The sequence below is a fragment of the Parasteatoda tepidariorum genome, chromosome 4 (assembly GCF_982258835.1).
Source record: "Parasteatoda tepidariorum strain Cologne lab strain chromosome 4, Ptep-v5.0, whole genome shotgun sequence".
Lineage (NCBI taxonomy): Eukaryota > Metazoa > Arthropoda > Arachnida > Araneae > Theridiidae > Parasteatoda > Parasteatoda tepidariorum.
The window spans coordinates 78,509,738-78,528,138 of record NC_141758.1 but is presented as its reverse complement, the minus strand read 5'-3'; the positions used below and the strand labels follow the sequence as shown (position 1 = coordinate 78,528,138).

Here is an 18,401-nt window from a genome sequence, read left to right as displayed (position 1 = left end):
TCAAACCTCATTTCGTTAATTGAATAAGAATTATTCAATTCACGTCTCAAAAGGATCTATTTCAAGAGTGCACATTTATTTAAATATTTATATTTATTTTAAAAAATTGTATTCGTATCTGAAATTGGTTGCTGTATGACAAGCGAGGACAAAATGGGTTAAAAAGAAGTTTCAAGACAAATTCTGCCTTAAAATACGCACTCTAACATTCCATTAATTAATCTCGTCGTTCCATTTTAAATCTATTACATTATGGATATTTTAATTGCAAAACAATGTATAAAATATTATTTCATCATTTACATTTTAAAAATGCGTGAATGAAATAAATACGTGTATGATGTTTAGAACTTTTCTAAAAAAAAACTTAAGAAAACATATTTCATTGTTAAAATACTTCAAAATTTTGACTCTGACTATTTTTATGTTAAACAAAAGAAGATATCTGAAATTAGCTTACTATAGTCACGTTATTAAATATATAACTTCTAGCATAAAGCAATGGCTTGTAATTAATTTTTTAGACAAATCACTCTTGCTATGGAAATATTTATATTAAAATATTCTTACTTGCTTTTTTTCAAGTTTAGTAATAAGTTATTTATTAAACAATCAGATCTCGTATCAAGAGAACAAAAATTTGCCTCCTCTGAAGTTTAATGAGTTAAAGTGAACTTGTCGCCATATTTGAGCGAAATTTTGTGGTAAATTCTAGCAAATGTAAAATATAAACAACAATTGCGTTTTCAAAAGGCGTAATTCAATCGTAAAATGGATTTAAAACGATTTTCTCGTTTGATGATTTCAACTATATATTACGATTCTTTTAAAGTCGACTCAGATGCTATGTTGTTGTTGTCGTTTTGACGAAGCAATTAAGCTAACATTTTTGCGCAAAAGCTATTCTTCAGAATGAATATTATGCAAGCCAGCTGTTCCTAAATGGTGTTCTACGGAACTTTAAGGTTCCGTAGGGAAGTCACGGAGATCTGAAAATCAATTTTCGATTTTCGACGATTTTCGAAAAATCGATGATTATGATTTTCGAAACAATTAAATTTATATTCGATTAGTTATCCATTATTTAGTTAATGTATCATAACTTTATGAAATTATTTAATTAAAAGTCTTGTAAAGAAAGAAAAGCAAGATTAAAAAATACGAATATATTGAATGAATAATGAAAATGAAGCATTTATAAAAAATCACATTATTATTTTACAGAGAAAAAAATTAAATTCAACAATGAAAAAATATGCCTCTATTATAACCATTCTCAGCTCTTATTTCTGTCCTTTTTCTTTTTTATTTAATTAAAAACTGCATTTTAACTCATGTATAATCAGTTTATAGATGTACTAAAATCAAAATGTAAGACGCTCCAAACCTGTAAATTTAAATATCTGACATAATAGTATTGATCAAGCGATACGATGAAAAACTTTCTTTTTTTATTCATTCATAAATATTTTAAAAATAATTAATAAAATTTAAACCGTTTAACCGTTATTTGTTTATATATCTATTTATTAAGTCTCAGGGTTCCAATTAAAGATGGTCAATCATTTCGGGTTCCATAGCCGAAAAAGTAGCGAACCACTGAGGTAGATATTTCAAATAAGTAAATGACCAATATAAAGAAATATTTGTTTATAACTTTAAACAGTGTGCGGGAAATCAAGCAAAAAATTAATACAAAAGTAAAATATAATCAAGTGTTCAATACATTTTAATTTAAATTATGAACATGATTTTGCTTAATTCGAAACATAATGTAAAATAGATTTTTTTAAATTTACTTTTGCTTAATATTTAAAACGGAAAAATTAAATAGGTTAGTTATTGTAAATAAGAGTAAATCATCATATTATAATTTTAATTTCACGTAATAATTATAGTACAATTAGTTTCATTTCCTATCATTTCCAGATTTAATAATTTTATTAAAAGTTATTTCAATTAAAAGTTTATGGATAATTAAATATTCAGTTCTTCGAAATTAAAATAATTGTAATCATATATCAATATAACGACAAATATTTTGTTTCAAGCTTACTGAGAAAGTTATTACTCATCATTAAATTTTTATTCTTTATTTATGTTTCCTTTTTTCTTCAAGGTATAATTAATTATGCATTATAAGGAAGCATGAATGAAGATGAAATAATCATTTCTTTTTAGGGTAAATAGACCGTAAAAAAGTTGTTATGCTAATTTAAGTAAAACTTAAAACAAATACTTTCTATGTTATTTGAAGAAAGTAAACATTAATAAAATTGAACTACTTATTTTTCTTTCCAAATTAACTATTTTATTTAAATTAAGATTTTTAGTTTTATTTATTTACATTTTTAATAGAGCCATAAGAACAGTTTTTTAAAAGTAATTTGAAAAACAGATGTTTTATACTACGCATAATGAAATTTTGCGTAGTATTTAAGATTTTTTTGGGCTTTTGTTTTTTATAAGAAATGGAGCGACAGAATTTCCTTTGTGTATTTTTATGATTCATTTGATGTTGTTTCACACATGAAGAATTTTCGTTACAAAATGATGTGTAACGATTTAATTACTTTTGTGTGTTTTACGATTTTTTCTTATTTATTATTACTTTCCGAAACTTTTTATTATGAAATGAAAATGGAACGATCAAACTAATTATAAGCAAGCTTATAATATATATATATATATATATATATATATATATATATATATATATATATATATATATATATATATATATATATATATATATATATATATATATATATATATATATATATATATATATATATATATATATATATATATATATATATATATATATATATATATATATATATATATATATATATATATATACAGTGGTGGCCAAAAGTGTGGACACTTTTTGAAAGTTTCATGTTTCTCAACTTCGTGTGCTTGTAGAATATATTAATTTTCACTTAAATATAAACGTTTATATATCAAATTGAAGGTAATTTAATGTAGAATTTAATAATTAATACAGTATTACAATATCTGCATTACAAAAAAAAGTTATGCAATAAATAGTAAGATCTATCTTAGATTTGTATTTTTTTAAAGTGATACTTACACAATCAATACTTAGTAGGATAACCTTTATTTTTTAAGACAGCTTCACAGCGTCCTTTCATCGAGTGAACGAGTGTTTAGAGTTCATCTTTCGTAATCACATGGTGCAAAGAATCAATTATAGCTTCACTTAGTTGTCTTTTATTGGATGGACGTTGTTTTCGTACAAAAATTTTCAAACGTCGCTACAAATTTTCAATTGGATTGAGATCAGGGCTGTTTCCTGGCCATGGTAATATATCTATGCCTTTATTTTGAAAGCATGCTTTGCATACTTTTGCTGTGTGGCATGGAGCTGAATCCTGCTGAAAAATAAATGGTGCGTTGTTGGGAAAGAGATCCCTGATGGAAGGTATCAATTTTGGTTTCAGGACAGTTTCGATGTATTTTTTGGCATTCAGGATGCCAAATCAGGCCGAAAAAAATGCTCAAGTGCTACTACCGATAGAAAAATTAAATGGCTATGCCTACAAGATAGAAAAATGTCATCAGATGCCATTAGATGTGAAATGGATGCAGCTGGCATTGCAGTAAGTTCAAAAACAATAAGAAGAAGGTAATCAGGATTTGGACTACAAGCTAGAATTCCAAGAAAAAAACCATATTTAAATCAAAAGCAACGCGAAAAATTAGTTAAGTCGGTAAAAGAACACATTAAATGGTCAGAAAATCAATAGAAGCAAGTAATCTGGCGTGATAAGAGTAAAATATCGCTCTTTGGAAGTGATGGTAGAAAATACGTGAGACGTAGTATAGGCGAAGCGCTTCATCCTGATTGCATTGAAGCAACTACAAAAAATCCAACAAATGTCATGGTTTTGGCATGTATGTCTGCAGATGTTGTGGGCCGAATTCAAGTGATTGATGACATCCTGAATGCCAAAAAATACATCGAAACTGCCCTGAAACCAAAATTGATACCTTCAATCAGGGATCTCTTCTCCAACAACGCACCATTTATTTTTCAGCAGGATTCAGCTCCATGCCACACAGCAAAAGTATGCAAAGCATGTTTTCAAAATAAAGGCATAGATATATTACCATGGCCAGGAAACAGCCCTGATCTCAATCCAATTGAAAATTTGTGGCGATGTTTGAAAATTCTAGTACGAAAAAAACATCCATCCAATAAAAGACAACTTATTGAAGCTATAATTGATTCTTGGCACCATGTGGTTACGAAAGATGAATTCCAAACACTCGTTCACTCGATGAAAAGACGCTGTGAAGCTGTCTTAAAAAATAAGGGTTATCCTACTAAGTATTGATTGCGTAAGTATTACTTTAAAAAAATGCAAATCTAAGATACATCTGACTATTTGTTGCATAACCTTTTTTGTAATGCAGATATTGTAATACTGTATTTATTATTAAATTCTTCATTAAATTACCTTCAATTTGATATATAAACGTTTGCATTTAAGTGAAAATTAATATATTTTACAAGCACACAAAGTTGAAAAACATGAAACTTTCAAAAAGTGTCCACACTTTTGGCCACCACTGTATATATATATATATATATATATATATATATATATATATATATATATATATATATATATATATATATATATATATATATATATATATATATATATATATATATATATATATATATATATATATATATATATATATATATATATATATATATATATATATGTACACCAATAATTACACTTCTTATAATTGATTCTTAATTAATTTCACCTATTATATACGGATTTCCACGTTTAGTCTAATCTTAGAGACCAGGGTTTGTGCTAAACTTTATCAAACTTTCTCATGTCATTCCTAAAACATTCCTTGAACAAGTTAATGGCACATAACAACAGTGAGTTTCGAGTAAAAGCATAAAATTTTTGTGACATATTTACAGCTCTGGTTCCTAGCCACTAGTGGTCACTTTGAAAGTTTGTTAAATAATTTTACGGATAGTAATGTTGTCACCTTAATTTGAAAGCTTGACTGCGGTATTTCAATAAACATAAAAATTATAGAGTATATGTGTCCAAGTTATCTCTAATATAATAAAAGTAAAAAAAATAGTTATATATTCATATTATAAAAGTTGTAATGCATTATAAAAGTACATGTAAAGTTAACCTTACAACCCGGTGTATTTTATTTGTATTTAATGCATTATGTATGTAATATATTATAAAACTAATCGTAAAGTATAATTTTTCCATGCATTTTTATGGATACGTTTTTATACCTTGAGCATATTTATGAATAGTCAAATATAGTTTCACTTATTGATGTGATGTATAATGCATATTTATGAGGAATTGTTTAATTTCTATTGCAGAACATTTCATTGATACAATGAGAAAAAAATGTATGGTCAAAACTACCAGAATGTGGTAAAATTTACCGTTAATTTAGCTGTATAGGAACACCAAAAATCTCGTTAATTTTAACTAAATTGCTTTAGTAATAATTTTGGTGAAATTAAATATAAAATATTGTTTTATAATACGTGATAAAAATTGGTTAATGTGATAATTTTAACATGATACCTAAGAGCATGGCTAAATTACAATTTGTTCGGCTAAATTTATTTTTTAGTTTTGTCTATAGTTAGTTTAGTTTCGTCTTTAGTTTAATTTTGAAATCCAGAATTTCCGGTAAGCCGTTACAATATGAAAAGAAAAATTACCAAATGAATGGTTTTAATACCGTATTTCGGCTTTTAATATCAGATTTTTTTTCCTTTTACCATAAATGCATTAAAGTTCAGTGCGGTAATTTTACCAGAATTTTTTTACCCGCGTAACATTCGCATTAGGGAAAAAGTTTGGTTTCATTTATTGAAAAGTATGAAACGTTAATGCTATTATGTACTTTTTAACATGAAACAAAGTGTATCGATCATAATAAAGGATTGAGTCTAATTATTGGGAACCGTGGACTTGTACCGTGAAACAATGACCCAATCCAGTGAAACCCAATTAATAGTTATTTTACAAAAATACCTTTTATGTAAAATAGTTATAATGGAATTCGTATGTCCATATTAAATGTTGAATTTACCTCTCTGACATGTTAAAAATAAAATGAAATACCTTTTTATTTTAGAAATATGTCTGACCTGTAATCTTGTAAAAGTATAAGAATATCTTTTTGATTGACAATGAAATATTAGCAGTGCATAAAAACTTGCACGAACATTTTAAACAACACAGAAAAGTGTACATTTCTATGCTCTAGGGCAGTGTTACCCAAAGTGTGGTACGCGTACCCCCAGGGGTACGGGAACAGTTTAGCGGGGGTACGCATTCTTATGCGAAATATCTTGCAACAAACGAAAATTTCAAAATTTTTTATTCAAAAGCAAAGCTAGCCATAAAAATTTATGACTATGTATTTTTCTATTGGCTATTTTTTGCTGAGTTAGCAGTTAATAATTAGTGGTGTCAACAGACAGTTGTTATTTTTAACTTTTGTGAAATTTTTTACAGTAAAAAGTACATTAATTTTTTTATTAGTGGTACACAGCGTTACGAAAAATTTAGAAAGGGTACACAAAAGTCATAAGTTTGGGAAACACTGCTCTAGTGTAACGGCTTTCAAACGGTGTTCCGCAGAACCCTGGGGTTCCGTGGAAGAGTAAAAGAAATTCCGAGCCCTGGAACATTTCTTGTACCTCACAATAATAGTTCTTGAAACCTAATTTATTGTTAGATTTATAATTACAGTAGATTTATAATTTATTGTTATATTTATATTGTTAGATTTATAATTGTTAGATTTATAATGTTAGATTTATAATTGTTAGATTTATATTGTTGTATTTATAATTTATTGTAAGATTTATAGAAGTTCTTTAGCATTTATTTCAACAAAACCCATATTACTTATTGAATGGATGATAAAATAGAATAAAATAAGTTCAAAACTAAAAATTATGAGAAAATGTAAATGAATTTCAAATATATTTAACTTTAAAACATTAAATGTATATTTGAAACTCTTTTAATGTATGATAAAATAGAATAAAATAAGCTTAAAATTAAGAATTATGAGTAATTTTAAACCAATTGAAAATATATTAATTTTCATAACTTTAAATTTATGCTTATAACTTATTAAATGTATGATAAAATGAAATAAAATACGTTAAAAATTTAAAATTTGAAGGGAATGCAAAGGAATTGAAACTATATTAAACTTTATAATATGAAGTGTATTTTTATAACTTGGTAAGTGTATGATAAAATAAAATAAAATAAGTTCAAAGTTAAAAATTATGGGAAAATGTAAATGAATTGCAAAATTATCTTTGCATCTCATTGTAGTGGTGGCGAACTATCATTCAAGCGGAAATTTTAGTTTAAATAAATAAATAAATAAAAGCGTCTCTATTAGATTTGAATCAAAAACATTTTAAGTTACACAAGGAAAAGGATAAATATTTCTTATCTTTTGTGATTTTTTAGTTTCCTTAAGAACATTATAGAAAAAGCAATCAAATTAAAAAATGCTTACATTTTTCCTACTATTTCTAAGAATAAACAAAGACAAAAGACATAGCACATTTCGTTTAATCATAATAAAAAGGAAAACTAATAATTTAACTTTGAAAATAAAAAAAATCATGATTAAAACATTAATTAAACTAGGAAAAAAACATTAATTTTGATTAAATTTAAAGGAATTTCAAAATAGGAAATTTTATAACAAATTTAAGGAATTTTAAAATAATTTTTATAAAACTTAAAAAATAACGAAAACAAATTCGTGGAATAGCTAAGAACAGAAATAAAATAATGTTCATTAACAAATTCATCCTACTTTTACTACTCTGTTTTAATTTCAGGGTGTAATCAAGTTTCAAGTAATTCAAGTTTTATACTAAAGTGTTGGTAGCCCCTAATGTGTTTACTATTTTACTTCAGATTTTGCAAGGAATTAATAAATATATGAGGTAATTATGAAACTCTAGACATATTTTCTCCGCCATATTATTTATCTTTATAAATGGCCTAAAACATTCTATAAACCAACTAGCAAATTTCCAGTTGTAAGAAATTAATGTTATCAAATTTGTTTGATTAATGCATCGCGTACGTTTACTGTAACATTTAACAATTTTCAAAATTGCGAGTCCCGCAGTGGACTGATCGTTAAGATACGGTTCCCAGCAGATCACCGAAGTCAAGCATCACTAGTTGCGGTCAGTGTGCGGGTGGGTGACCACTTGGATCAGTCTGCGTAGGGACCGAGGGTGTGCGGTGTTGGTCCTCGTTAAAACTGTTCTACCGTAAAGTGCTCGACTTCGCGTGCAGGTCGTCGGGCTACCGAATCGAGGGTGCCATCCCCTCTACAGAGGATCAAAATTGTGATGGTATGTCTTCGGATCATCCTCAGGGATGTTTCCCAGACCGTCGCCAATAGCCCATTGTGCAGCTCCAGTGCTACGTAAATGAACAAATCAATCAAAATTGTGTGCAAAAATATATTGAGCATAAAAAAGAAATGTATAAAAAGTAATTATTATTTAAATATAAATCATGAATGAAAACTAAAAATAATAATTAAAAAAATATTAAAAGAAAAAGAATAATAATATATTACTAAGAATGAACATTTTCATAAAAGTTTCTTATTTTCAAGAAAAAAAAATCATTAAAAGTGTGGATTTATTAGCTATTCCAAGTATTTGGAAGAGATTTAAAGCTTTTGTTCAGTTAAAAGAAACTAAACGGATTCAGTCCTTGACATAATTCTTTTTTATAAAAATGTCTGACCTTAACAATGTGCCTACATCCGCATTTTCGTGCTTCTTCGATGAAAGCGCAATCGAAAGTTGTGAATGATTGATTGATGATATCAAATTGAGAGTGATTGGTAAATAAAATATACAATTTAAAAGCAATTGTAAGAAAAATATTCTCCTCTTTATTTCAACAAATATTAGAATTGTCATATTTTGTAAGGAGTTGAAATTTGAAAGCATTTTTTTCATAGATTTAAGTTTAATTTAATCATAATAGATCAGGTATTTTTTTCAACTAAGTCAAATCTAGTTCGGGTTGAGAATTAAAAGAGGGAATTTAACTTTTGAATGACATGATAGCTTAAAACGATGTCATAAGTGACAGAGCCTTCGGTGAAAAAGTTTATTAATTTAATTACTTATTGTTACGCATGTATGCACACTGTAAAAAAATCCGAATCAAGTACAGGCACTTTGGGTGCATCATCTGTAAAATTCATTTTATCTTAAAATATTGAACTTTAATTTTTGCAGCAATATTTAATTCAGTTTTTATTTTGTGATTTCACTTTAAATATTACTGAAAGTATTACGGTATATCATATTTTTTGTTTCCCAACATGTTTCGGTAAAAATGGATTTTACGGTAAAAAGTACCGACATCCTGAATGCCAGTACTTTTTACTGTAATTTGATCAGGTCAGTTCAGACTTAATTACAAAATACGATTTATGACCCCATTCTTGTTACAGAACAGTTAGCACAATTTAGATCATATCTCAAATAGACTTCGAGGGTTGAATCGGGATTCGAACCCATTATCTCCACTTTACAGAGAGTTTGGTGGCGGAAAATAAATGTAAAGAGTTAGTTGAGGAGAATATAGTCGCAAAGCGATCTGATAGCGTAAGCATTTCCAGGGATTTAAGAACGATAGGGAGCAGGGAACACAGCCACCCTCTCCTTTAATTAAGTACAGTATATCTACCACGAGCCACGAAGGCATGTCTTGCATGATCTGCAGAGGATCAAAATTGTGATGGCATGTCTTTGGATCATCCTCAGGGATGTTTCTCAGACCGTCACCAATAGTCCATTGTGCAGCTCTAGTACGACGTAAATAAAGAACCTACCTACCAATCAATAAAAACAAATCTGTCGTATGAATATAAAAATGCCCACGAATTTTTTATGCTAGTGTTTGCTATGTATGTTAATAGAATAAACAAAAAAAGTTTCAAAATTTCAGTTCTACTATCACGCTTCTAAAATTTCCAAACAAAGAATTACTTCTTCATTCCAACATATTTGTTAATTCAACCGGCATCCCAATAAATATCACTTGCGTGTAAGCCTCTTATGAAAAATAAAAAGCCGATTAATTAAAATTCCACCAAGTCACAAATTACTTATTCCAAACGTATACAACCCTAAAGAATTTTCACGTTTAAACTTGCATCGAATAAACTGACAATTCAAATTTATCATAAGATTTCATGTCGAAATTTTTATGTTGAAACGCATTCCCAATCGAGAGGGAAAGCGTTTGCAAGAAGATTCTCGGCATTTTTAGCACCCTGAGGGTGATTTGGCGTGGACACAAGGAAGGTAATGTCTTTAAGACATAGATTTGTTTTTAGAGGAAAAAGTCTTTTCGCTTTTTTCCTGCTGTATTTGATAGTGGGTTAGTGTATCATCGTTGTTAAATTAAATTATAAGATTGTTAAAAGAAACGTGATCAATTTGGGTCGGAAGTATTTAAGTTTGGCTGAAAATAGTTGATTTAGCTGCTTCCGCTATTTTTAATTTGCCTTAGGTGATGTTAGTGTGTTATCATTTTTTTTGATTAGTGTAATTTTTGGGAAATTCCTTTTTTGAATTGAATGGGAAAAGAAACTGATATGTTATTTTAAATATAAATGTGTTATTTGCATGACAATCAAATTTATGTTACTTTATTCGTGGAATCATATTTAGCCTATAAATAAATACAATGAAACATTATCAAGTGATTAGATGAAGAATTTTGAAAACTATCTAAGGAATGTTTCCTCTTAGTTAAATAGGTTTGTTGCTTGAGCTGTCACTCTGAGAAAAAAGCATGGTCAAAACTACCAGAATAAGATAAAATTTCTGGTTCTATAGGAACACTAAAAAGCACGGTAATTTTACAGAAATGCTTTGGTAATGATTTTGCAATAAAATATGGTTTTATAGCATGTGGTAAAATTAGATTATTTTGTTATGATGCTTTAGAGCATGGCATAAAAGCCATTTATTCGGTCAAATTTACTTTACATTTCTGTATTTTTTACTAAATATGTGATAATAAGAGCTATAATTTTGAAAACCAGGTCAAACCTGCTAACTGTTACCATATGAATAGAAATAGTACGAAATGAATGGTTTAAATGTAGTATATTTTTGTTTTACTAACCATTATTTTTTTTACCAAAAAATTTCATTATTATACGGCATGGTAATTTAATTAAAATTAAAAATAACTCTCAATTACACATGCAATCATGGATAATCCCCTAAAACAGTGTTTCCCAAAGTGTGGTACGCGTACCCCCAGGGGTACGGGAGCAGTTTAGCGGGGGTACGCGTTCTAATGCGAAATATTTTGCAACAAACGAAAATTTCAAAAAAATGTATTTAAAAACATGAAAATTTACGATTACGTATTTTTCTTCTATCTATTTTTTGCAGAGATAACAGTTAATAATTATTGCTGTCAACAGCCAGTTGTGATTTTCAGTTTTTGAGCAATTTTTTTATAGTAAAAAATGCATTCCCTTTTTTACTAGGGGTACAGAGCGTTACGAAAAATTTAGAAAGGGTACACAAAAGTCATAAGTTTGGGAAACACTGCCCTAAAAGGTGAAAAATTTTCCTCCTCCCATCTCTATTTTAGCTTATTTAAATGCCTCTATATGTCTTTTTCTATAACCAAATTAAAATTGTTTATTATGAAAAATTTAAATACCGTATATTTTGGTTTTTATTACCAGAATTATGATTTTATTCTTTTACCAGAAATGTCATTACCGCACAATATGGAAATTTTGCCACTTTTTTTCCGTACAGTAAAATCAGTTAAGCGTTGAACCATAATATATAATTTGCCATAATGTATAATTTTGCTTAAAACTTAATGAAGTTTAGAACTGAACCATAGAATCGTGTAATTATGTTTAATAAGTAAATATAATTCAACTTAGCACCATTTTAATGTTTTAGCACATTTGAATGCTATTGTATTCCCAAATGTCTAACAGTATAACGGGACAACATGGTGTAACACAATACCGTTTAAATTTTTCTGCAATCTCAATAAGGTGTTAAGTTTAATCATCTAGGTTCAAACTTAGTATGATTAATAAAGCGTACGAATATCAATTTGCTCGTTAGTTATACCTCAATTTTGCAGTGTATTGAAGTTGCAATAAATTTGCGAGATGTAAGTTTAGCACACTGCTTAGTTTCTTAGACTGTAATCAAAGCATTACACTCCAATAAAGGTAAATTGTTTACTTAGACTTAAAAGTTACATAGTTAAAAATTTTAGAGCATGCTGAATCATTGTCGATCAAATTTTCTACAAGTGATATCATATTTTCGAGCTAATTAATCCTTTCTAAACTGATTTAGACAGTAATATAAAAGTTTATATTGACAAAAACAAGGTTCAATTTGAAACCTTCAGTGGTAAATCTATTTGCTAACTTGCGAGTAAGTAAACTTGGTTCAAAATACCGATGTAATGGCTCAACCTTGAAGTGATTTTTCTGTCAGCTTGTGAAGTGTTATTCAATAAAATATTTGCATAATTCGTATGTTGAAGAATATCTACGAACAATATTATGTATCCACTACAATGTTTCAAATTTGACTGGAAAAATGGTTAAATAACAATTTATTTAATTCTTATTTGACCTATATCAAACAAAACAGTCAAATAACTATAAATAAGATGGTATTCAAGCAGTTAACTGAGAGAAAAATCGTTTACTATTTGCATTCCCTTTAATGTTTACTTTCACCTTATATGGTTGAACAACCAGAATATTATCTCACCAATTAGTCTCACCTAATAAAGCCACTAAGTTCCTTGCAACTTTAGAACATATTATAGCCGGGAGGGCTTATTTCTCGAACTTATGACCGACAGAACGGGGGTTCGAGTCCTAGCGTTGACGCCACAATATTTTCTTTATTCTTTTCAACGCATGAAAAGTTTCCAGTGTCCAGCACTCCCAATTTGTGACCTTGGACTATTAGAATACGATACTCTAATTAACGCATAGATTGCAGCACCATAAAGCTGCCTATCACAAAAAAATCTAGTGTTTCCCATCTCTTACGATAGGCGAAACAACCAGATAAACTAATTAAACCACATTCCACGGTTCATTTGATAAAACACAACTCAAACACAGGCTAACTCTAATGTCCATTACCGAACGGAAAACCTATCTCCAAACTCCATTTAAGTTCTTTTTACGGTTTTGAAACCATGCTAGTTGTAAATGGTTAAAAAACCTTATAGTTTTGTATTTATGTTTTTTTTAACCATACTATTTGTAAATGGTTTCGAAACCATAAAAATAAAAATGTTCCTTTGAGTAAACTTTATGGTCAGACAGCAGTCGGTCGTAATTTTAGAAATTTTAGCAGCGTATTGCGAAATGTTATGCAGATTAAAATTATATTTATAAATATAAAATTATGCTTAATACATGTAATTTATAAAACAGCATACATCACTTTGGAATGTAAATACAGGAACAATAATTAATTTCCACCTGACCCTAAAAGATTTTCTTATAGTAATAAAGGAAAAAAGTGTAAGGATCGCATAAAATTGGGAGCAAGAAAACTTCCTTTCCCATCGGAAATAAGATTAATCAAGTGTAAGGTTATAATGAAAAACACACTCATTTTTCAAAACTTTATGGCGGTTGGCACAGGACAAATTGAGAATTTATGTTTCAGTTACATAAAAGTAGCTTATCTGGAACACTTCTATCATACTAATGATATCAATCGGAAGCAGTGCAGAGATAAAATAAGTAATATTGAGGAAACATTACCGAAACGTGAAAATATGAAAACTGGTCGTTAAAGAACAATTTAAGATCCATTCAGAAATCTTTAAGAATGTTGTTATCTTCTCCTAATCGTCAAGTTCATTTGTAGAGATGTTAACACCAGAAGTATTAATTTTTTGAATCAAAGAAAGGTTAATGTTTGATGTTAATGATGTTGTAATCCTAAATGATTAATTTATATCGTTTAGAAATTTTTAGAGATGTTATTATTCCCAAAGCCAAAAATTCAGCCATAAATTATAACTAATTAATATAAGTGTTTTAGAAGTAAATCAATTTTGGAAGCCGACTTGTTTCTGTTTTTGCGTAATATATTTTGCTTTGAATTTATTTTATACTGAAAAAAAAAAAAGTTAAATATTCTCTTAAGTAGGTCGTAAGGCAAATTCGATATTTCTGTGGCTCAATGCAAGAATAACTAGCTTAAAAATTTCACATTTTGAGGAACTTTTATTTTTTGAGAAAATGCTAGCATCAAAAGATATTTTTCTGAACTTTCATATTTTTTGCAAGTACTTTCTACTGTAAATACTACTAATTATGCTATCTAATTTTTCTATAGCACATAGAGTCATTACAACTCTGTGAAAAAAATGTCAAAACTACCAGAATATCGTAAAAATTACCGTGTTTCTCGTTCTATGGGAACACCAAAAGTTCCAGTAAAGTAAAGGTAATTTTTATCAAATCGCTTTGGCAATGATTTCGGAAAAAATAACAATAAAATGTAGTGATAAAATTTGGTAATTGTGGTAAAATTTTGTAATTTTAGCACGATACCTTAGAGAATGGTATAAAAACCATTTATGCAGTTAAATTTATTTTTCAGTTTTATATTCTTTATTAAATGTGTGATATTAAGAACTGTAATTTTGAAAACCAGAATTTTCGGTAAACCGTTACCATATGAACAGAAAAATTACCAAATGAATGGTTTAAACATCGTATATTTTGGTTTTATTAACCAGAGTTACAGTGTTTTTTTTTACCAGAAATTACCCTTACCATACAGTACGGAAATTATAACAGAATTTCTTCTTCCTGCATTATTGGGATTGATTGTTTGCTATTGAAAAAGTCGTACAGAAATCTTGACATTGATTGTTTGAAAATCATTACTAAAACATAATTTCTTCAGTTTTTGAAGTTTTAGAAGTGGCAAATACTCGCAGAAAAATCTGTTCAGCATAAAGTCGGTAAAATTTAAAACCATAATATAGTGCGATTCGCTGCAATCTAAAAATACCATTCAAGTTGAACCATATTATTGCGTAATCGAGTTTAATAATGTGCTTCAATCTTACCCCAAATTGAGATTAAAGCAAATCGATTGAAATTTGGGTTCAACACTCTGAAATATTTTCTGATATAGTAGTAAAACTCTATGCAAATTCATTGCTAATTAACTGTTAAGCGAAACAATGAAATACAATAATCCGGATTTTAATTTAACGTTAAATATTAGAATTTATAAGTTAATTTAATTAATTATGTGACATAATATTATAATCCATTTGGCACTGGTCAGCAGTAAAATATACGAAACAGCAAAATAAAGAAATATTTATGCATGGAAAAAAATGTCTCTATACAATCCATACTATTTTAAAGAAAGTGATACTTATCACAAAACTATACGTTATATAAAAATGTATTTGCTATAACTCAATAGGGAAAAAAAGCGACTTTAAACGTATTTCTAAATTTAACTAACAATCTGCTGTGATTCAAAATTAAATAACATTCATCTATCTTTTGCATTCTAAAGAAACGGAACAGACCTGATTGCACGTTATTTTAAGGGAAGAATCATTGACCCAAAAAAATAGTATCATTTGTCATAATTACATATTATTTTGATGTTTTTATTAAAGATAATTGTATAATAAGCTCAAACACGTGTTTCAAAATTAATAAGATATTGAAATTTCTACGGATGGATGAACGGTACAATAATGAAATTCCTCTAATAAAACATCTTTAAATATGGAAAAATTTAAAAGTAATTCTCTTATTAAAATATCTTGTAAGTATTATTAATTCTCAAAATTTGGTTATTTTTCTTCAAATGAAAGTTATTCTTATCTATATGAAGGCTGCTGTTAGTAAGAAAAAAAATTAAAGGTAATAATAGATATATTTTTCTACCAATTTTCGTGTTATTCTAGCAATCCATGTCTATTTTTAAATTGAACTCTCCATATTTTTATATATTAAAGTAATAGATTAAAATTTTTGTTCATAAATGTATACCAAGTACATGACTTTCAAAAATTTTTTTAAAATAAGAAATTAGTGACGTTATTACAGATTGTTAAAAGAAGATTTTTAAAACATTTTTAACTGTGAATATTTTTGTTGGGTTTGTATAGTTAATATTTAGTTATACTGTTAACTATCAGTCAATCAAACCTTCTTCTCTCTTAAAAAATCGTTTAAATGTTAAATATAATGTTTTTTGGATCAAATTAAGATGAAAATTGTTTCAACCTTAAAAGGATGTTAATCTAACCCATATATCAGTCAAAAATAAGCCATAGTATCAAGTAATAAACTTCAATCTGGCAAGATATTATGGTTGTATCAAAGTTACACAGTACTGTGGTTTGAGTACTCTAGAACTTTTGGCACTGTATTAGTCTTTCGAGTGAAATTTAGGTAATAAAAATTCTCAAAATGTATACGTTAAAATTTCCCCAAAACCCCGTGACAAATTTAGCATGCATGTTAAAGTTTCGCATAATAGAACTTTTTCTAAATTTTTTATATTCATTATAATCACACTTTAACATAAGCTCTTATAAATATTCGTGCAGCCAATAATATTGATTATTTAGTAATGCAGCCAATAATTACATAGATAGAAAATCTTAAGTGGGTTTATGAAATCCTTGATTCTACAAGAAAAGTTATAAAGTCAAGAAAGAAAAAAAGGGAGGTACGATAATTTTTCACCTTTTAGAGGATTATCCGTGATTGCATGCGTAATTGAGACTTATTTTTAATTTTAATAAAAATACCGAACTCCAATGCCATTTTTGGTAAAAAGCAAACAAGCTAAATTCTGGTTAATAAAACAAAAATGTACCACATTTAAACCATTCATTTGGTAATTTTTCTGTTCATATGGCAACAGTTGACTGGCTTTCAAAATTACAGTTACCACATATTTAGTAAAAAAATGCGAAACTTAAAAGTAAATTTGACCGAATAAATGGTTTTTATGCTATGCTTCAAAGCATCATGGCAAAATTACCAAATTTTACCACATTTACCAAATTTTATCGCATATTAAAAACCATATTTTATTGTTAATTTTACTAAAATCATTACCAAAGTGTTTCGGTGAAAACCATTTAGTTTTTTGAAGTTTCCATAGAGCCAGAAATGCGATAAATTTTACCATATTCAGATAGTTTTGACCATACTTTTTTTTCCGTGTATATGTTGAAGCTTTTTGCTACATCCTGCTTCAATTATTCTTTTATCTTACATGATTGTTTAGTTATGCATTCATTCATTTAAAAGATTGAATTGGCCTCAAGCGTATTTACGTCTTCCTTGATTATGCTAGAAAAATAAGAAGTTTTTTTTTTTTAAAAAGTAATCGAAGTTTGAAAGATAATTTTCCAAGATCGAAATCATGCTGTAAATTTATTCCAAACTGTTTCAATAATTGAATTATTTAAAATAAATAAGACATACTTTAATATAATATACCAAGCACGGGTGACGCTTTTTATTTAACTGTAGAGAAAAATATTATGTTGGTAGCATTCTGTATTTGCAGTTTTTACACTACATCCTGTATAATTAAATTACCATATAACTAATCGAAAAATGGAGATTTTCATCAATTTGTGATAGTATATTCTTTAAAAATCCTTATTATCGCGTTAAGTGTTTAGATATGTGTCTCCTAATTAAATAAAATATGACAACATTAAACGGATTTATATCTTCTTTGATTATACAAGAAAAATTATGAAGTTATTAAAGGAAGAATGGTAAACACAAAGATTGCAACTTCATCAACAGCTGTGTTTTTGCAATGCACTTCTTCCGATATCGACGACTCGTGCGGCGAATCCATTTCAATTTCATGACATTTTCAAAACAGCTGATTCTATCAATTTCGACTGCACGGGTAAACAACGAATCACGCAAATTTTTTTGCTTGCATTCCTTTACTTCTAACAGTTATTTACATTGGTGAAAGCGAATATGTTCATTGTATTCCATCAACATGTAATTGCGGTTATCGGGTTAGAACGTTTGACTTTCCTGCACAAAAAGGAATCGCGATTTATGATATATCGTTAAAACTTCGATGCACACCATTTAATAAAATGTAAGTTAAATGAGAAAAAAATATTTATATTTTTAAAAATGTGTCAAATTTCATTTGTTTCGAGGAAATTCTTTATGGATTAATGACTTTTTTCCTTCATATAAATCATTTGAAT

The 18,401-nt window shown here is 27.9% G+C and overlaps 1 protein-coding gene across 3 annotated transcripts in view; it reads left to right on the top strand.

Moving 5' to 3' along the window:
• Positions 1–18,401, top strand: part of LOC107446586 (Ig-like and fibronectin type-III domain-containing protein 2) — a 102,281-nt gene that overhangs the window by 21,666 nt on the left and 62,214 nt on the right. The window contains exon 1 of one of the 3 annotated variants that reach the window (XM_087161416.1): positions 18,148–18,286. The exons of the other annotated variants lie outside the window; for them this stretch is intronic. The gene's annotated coding sequence lies outside the window, so the exon portion shown is untranslated. Of the gene's footprint in view, positions 1–18,147; positions 18,287–18,401 lie in introns of those variants that run through there. 3 annotated transcript variants of the gene reach the window in all.